At 53.4% G+C, this 5,735-nt stretch overlaps 1 non-coding gene across 1 annotated transcript; it reads right to left on the bottom strand.

The window, feature by feature from the left end:
- Positions 1-5,571: 5,571 nt before the first annotated feature.
- Positions 5,572-5,735, bottom strand: LOC144936905 (U1 spliceosomal RNA). The gene has a single exon (XR_013637510.1). It is a non-coding gene; the product is annotated as a U1 spliceosomal RNA (small nuclear RNA).

Genomic DNA, 5,735 nt, shown 5'->3' with positions numbered 1-5,735 from the left:
CAAGCGGAGCTTCCGGCACTTCGACTGCCAGCGCGACAGGCGGAGGGGGGTGCTGAATCGGGCCACACCTATGCGTCCCCGACGCACACGCGCAAGGGGATCACTGCGGCAGCCTGGAAAGTGCGTCCGCATTAGCGTGACGCACTCCCTTCCGATGGTGAATTTGTAAGGAAAATTTTTGCAGCGTGTCCAACCACCGCGCCAGCTGGCCGGATGGTTGGTCCATTTTAAGAGCATACTGCAAGGCCGCATGATCCTTGCGAACAATAAACAAACAACGTACAGATACGGTCGAAATTGGCGGAGAAAAAAAACAATAGCCAAAAGTTCCCTGCGAGTGACGCAGTAGCGGGTTTCAGCGGGAGACAAAACCCGGCTACCATACGCCACCACGCGTTCCACACCACCTTTGGACTGAGATAACACCGCCCCAATGCCCGTGTCACTCGCGTCCGTATCCAGAATGAAGGGATGTGCAAAATCCGGATAATCCAATGTCGGTGCCGTAACCAATAGATCGCGTAGGCCTCGAAACGCCGCCTCCTCTGGCGGTCCCCAAGCAAATTTGTGTCCTTTACCCGTCAGGAGATGCAAAGGCCTCGCGATCGTAGCAAAATTTGGAACAAACCTCCGATAATATGAGGCGAACCCCAAAAACCGACGCACATCCCCCACCGTGGCAGGGGTTGGCCAGTCACGGACGCACGCAGTTTTGTCCGGATCTGTGGCCACCCCATCCGCACTGACGATGTGCCCCAAATAACGCACGGAGTGTTGCAGTAGGTGACATTTCTTCTTGGTTCTTTCGGTAAAGTCACGTAGAAGGGAAGTAATAAAATAATAAAAATAAAACATAATAAAATTAAATAAATCTCACGACGTTTCGGCTACAACGCAAGCAGCCGTCTTCAGGTGAAGAATGAGACACTACCAAGCTAGGAGCTTATATATAAACTGGGTTGGAGGTGGAAGAGTGCCTTAACAAAAAAGAATGTGCATATGAAGAGGAATTTAGCATATTCATGGAAAATGCGTAGGAGGTGGGCGGGGGGGGTTTCATGAATATGCTAAATTCCTCTTCATATGCACATTCTTTTTTGTTAAGACGCTCTTCCACCTCCAACCCAGTTTATATATAAGCTCCTAGCTTGGTAGTGTCTCATTCTTCACCTGAAGACGGCTGCTTGCGTTGTAGCCGAAACGTCGTGATAATTATTTCATTTTATTATGTTTTATTTTTATTATTTTATTACTTCCCTTCTACGTGACTTTACCGAAAGAACCAAGAAGATGAATCCCTGCAGTCACGAAAGCTTTAAATCGAAATTTAGGTGACATTTCTTAGGCTTAAATTTCAAATTAGCAGAACGCATCCTGATGAACACGGCCTCCAACCACGATAAATGCTCGTCAAAAGTGCGGCTGAAAACGATAATATCGTCCAAATATATAAGACATGTCTCCCACTGCAACCCCGTTAATACCAACTCCATCAACCTCTGAAAAGTGGCAGGGGCCGCATTCAGCCCCATCGGAAGACAGTTAAATTGGAATAACCCCTGCGGCGTACGGAAAGCAGTCTTTTCTCGCGAGGACTCGTCAAGGGGAAGCTGCCAGAAGCCCGAAGAGAGATCTAGCGTTGAAAAGAACTTCGCCCCCGACAAGGCATCAAGAGAGTCGTCCATACGCGGCAGGGGATACGCATCTGCCACCGACACTTTATTTAATTTACGAAAGTCTACACAAAATCGCAATTTGCCATCTTTCTTCTTGACCAAAACAACAGGTGCGCCCCATGGGCTGTTAGACGGAGATATTATGTCCGCAGCCAACATGTCATCCACTGCCCCTCGAACATGCTCTCGCTCAGCCGGACTCATCCGATGCGAGTTCAACCGAATAGGGGCAGCGTCCCCTGTGTCAATATGATGGTAAAGCAACGAGGTGCGTCCTAAGTCCAAATCATCGGAGCTAAACACATCAGAATAGCTCGATAATAATTTACGAATCGCACAACGTTGTTCCCCGGAAAGAGCTGAATTCTCCCCACACAATTCAGCAATCCAGCGGTCATCTACAGCTCCGGGGCCCGAAACACCTCCAACAAACCCCCGGCTGGACAGATCATCATGAGCTGTAAATGCAGTAGTGGCATGTGCCACAACGGTACCCGCCGGCACACACACGCTTTAGGCACTCGCGTTAAGCACCTGCAAAAACGGCTGCTGGTCTGGCCGAACAATAGTTTGTGCCCCAACCAGCGCCGATCCACCCGTGATGGTGGCGGACGGCGACTAGGGGTCGGCACGGTTTGGCTCAAACCACCAAACCGCGGTTTGAACCGAACCAAATCGGTTTGGTTTGGCTCTGTTTGAACTGGTTCGGTTTGGTTTGGGGCTACGAAAACCGACTCAGTTTGGCTCGGACAGGGTGGAACCGGCTCAAACTAGTTTGGTTCAAGCCAACTTAAGAGGTTTGGTTTAGCTTAGTTTGGTTTGGTTTTGGTTTGGTTTGGTTCAGTCGTCGCTGGTTTGGTTTGGATTGCTCAATTTGAAACCAGTTTGAGTCGGTTCAAACCGTGCCGACCCCTAACGGCGACAACAAAACCCCAATCGCTCCTTGACGACCAGGTACAGGCTTCCGATAACGCAAAGGAATGAGAATCTGTGAGGCAGGTGGAATATCAACAGACACTTCGGACAACGCCTGCACCTGGGCGACAGGAGCAGGTCGCCCCCAGGGCGACGGCAAAAACGCAATTTTACGGCCTTCCGGTAATTGAATGCAGTTCTCATTAATTCTAATTAGAATGGGCATTTTGGCCAGAAAATCGGTCCCTAATAAACAAGGAACCGCAAGAGACCTCGAAATTAACACAATTCCCGAGGCCGACACTCCCCCAATAGCGATTGTAGCGTACACCTGGCCCACAATGCCCATGCTACCCCCGTTCGCGGCGACGCAGGAAGCGTAAGCCGGACTCACGGCCTCTGGTGGGATGTTCAAGAGATGGAATATTACATCCGAAATAATGGTCGCGGACGCTCCGGAATCTACCAAAATCCGTACGTCCACCCCTTGTATCGACCCAGGTACGGTGGACGAACCGGTAGCGGCCGCGACGACCCGCCGAGCCAACTTACGCCACTGCGTTACCGAACGACAAGGCGCAGTCAATGGCCTCCCGTTATTAACAACACCCGGATCGCATGACAATGGTGATGAGTGAGGTGTCAAGCCTTGCCGGGTGTCTGGTGCGCACCGACTTGCCTGTGCTGGCGAATCCTTTCTTGGAGCGGCCGCTGTCGAGGCCTCCTGCTAGGGCGGACCCGGGACGCGGGCCCAGCAGTCCCTGGCATAATGGCCCTTACGCCCGCAGCGGAAACAGTCGATGTTGTTGCGCCTTGCTGTGGGCGCCCCGTCCCGACGCGGCCATGTCGGCGGCGCAGCCCGCGGCCCCGGCCACGGAGCAGCGGCAGCCGACAGCTCCTGCGGGCTCCTGTCGTCCGGCACATAAACTGCCTTCTTGGGGTCCCAACCCACGGCTCCCCCTTCGACGATGGGCCCACCCGTCCACGCCGTAACTTGCTTCCACCGGCGCAGGTTGAACTGGGCGTCCAGACACTTAGCCGCAGCCCGGGATGTGAGCTTCTCATGACCGCACACCGGCATGGGAATGCCGAGATCCCGGGACAACTCCAGCATCTTCCCCAGGATGAGAGGTTCCAACAGGTCAGGCTCCATCTCCGGGTATGCGGCCATTGCCAGCTCCAGTACCGCGCCCCTATACGCCACCGGAGACTCCTCGGGTGCGCGTTGTCGTTGCACAAACCGGCGATGAGCATCATCCGGCGGCTCGTAAGCGTCTGCCATTTCGTCGAACACACCACGCAATGTTTTCTTCTTCGCGGCTTTTATAGAGCGAAAGAATCTAACGGACTCGTCATCAAGGAGAGTCGGAAGAACTTCTAATGCCTCGGCGTCAGTCCACCTCGCCGAGCGTACCGCTGCCAAAAATCTGCAGGCGAACGCACTCCAATCGCCTCCGATGGAGAATTCCTTGACAGTCGTTAGGTGACGACTGCGACGCCTTGGCGCGTTCCCTCCAGCCGCTGACTCATCCGGTGGCATGTTCAACATGGCGTCGCAGCGTGGTGTCGACAAGATGGCGGCCTTCCATTGCGGAGGGCTCAAAATGGCGGCTTCCCGCCTTTCGTCGTGCGCCACGCCCAAGATGGCATTTTCGTGCCGCGTGGCTGATGGCGTCGACATCGAAGACAACCCGGGCTCCTGCGGACCACCAACATCTCCTTCCCACGCCGTCCTCGGCGTAACGAGCTCACACAACTGTGCAAGTACGTTCTTGAGAGTTTCAAGTTGCTCCGCCATCTGACTCCATCTTAAATCCGCGTCCTTTGGTGCAGACTGGTCCACCGACGCGGCGACATCTTGGACCCCCGGACCCGCACTCGTCCCAGCACGGATCTCCTCCTCTGCCGGAGTCGGGTCCACCGCAGGAGGAAGGTCATCGTCGTCGGAAGATGAAGCCGATGCCGGAGACGGAATATTCTTTTTTCTCAGTTGTTTAGCCATGCCGTTACATTTTTGACACCAGTGTAATAAAAGACTCGGACGCTTCTCTCTGTCCTGTGTCCTTTATTTGGGTTCGATCTCTTTTCCCTCACGGCACTCCCCTATATACTCTCTGCTCTGCAGCCCCAGGCTGCTGTCGCTCACGTAGCCCAACTCCCTCCTAGCAGCCCCGCTGCTGTCTCGTCGTGCAGACCCCTGCTGCCCAACTCCTCCCTCGCAGACCCGCTGCTCTCTGCAGCCTCCTCGCTGCTCCTGCTGCCCGGGGGTCGGTCACCGTTGGCCGACGGTGCCGATCCTCGTGGCCCGGGTGTGTGGCGATCTCGCCACTCTCTCTCTCACCCTTCGCCCTGCGTGGCCTCACACTTCCCCAGTCTCCGATCACTCCCGACTGCTTCCGGTTACCCCCCTTATAGACCTCTACCCTCTCCCCCACGTGACGTAACTCCTCCCCCCATGACGTCACTTCCAGGAGGTCGTTTACGCCCGCATTACACTTTGATGCTGCTAATCCTGCATACTGCATAATGCACGGGCATAATATGACTTTGAAACCCCCCCCCACCTCCTACGCATTCCACAAGTAGTGACTAATCCCATATCTGCATTTCCCATAAATATGCTAAATTCCTCTTGATATGCAAATTCCTTTGTCAAGGCGCCCTTTCCCCCTCCAACCCAGCTTAAATATACGCTGCCAAGCCTGGTGGTGTCCATTCAGACGCTGTCTTTCCGACAGACCTGTTCTTCACCTGAGGACGTCTGCTTGCGTTGTGGCCGAAACGTCGTGAGCATTATTTTATTTATTTTTATTATTTTATTATTCCCTTCTATGTGACTTTACCGAAAGAACCAAGAAGATGAATCCCTGCAGTCATGAAAGCTTTAAATCGAAATTTAATCCTGAAATTATATTAATCACAGGAACACGGTCCAGCTATTTCAGTTGCTTGAACAAGGCACCCTTTTTTACTTTAAAATTGGGGATTAGCGCGAACGCAGTCCCCCAGTACCAGAAATTATACAGTCGAGTTTCCCGCATTTGGGGAATTTCCAGGGGTCAAACCACCCGCAGTGCAATGGATAAGCCTCGCCCTGGGAGGACCACCTAAATGATCATGGTGCCTCCCCTGTCAGGTAAGTAT

The sequence above is a fragment of the Lampetra fluviatilis genome, chromosome 1 (assembly GCF_964198595.1).
Source record: "Lampetra fluviatilis chromosome 1, kcLamFluv1.1, whole genome shotgun sequence".
Classification (NCBI taxonomy): domain Eukaryota; kingdom Metazoa; phylum Chordata; class Hyperoartia; order Petromyzontiformes; family Petromyzontidae; genus Lampetra; species Lampetra fluviatilis.
This window is presented reverse-complemented; position numbering and strand designations above follow the sequence as displayed.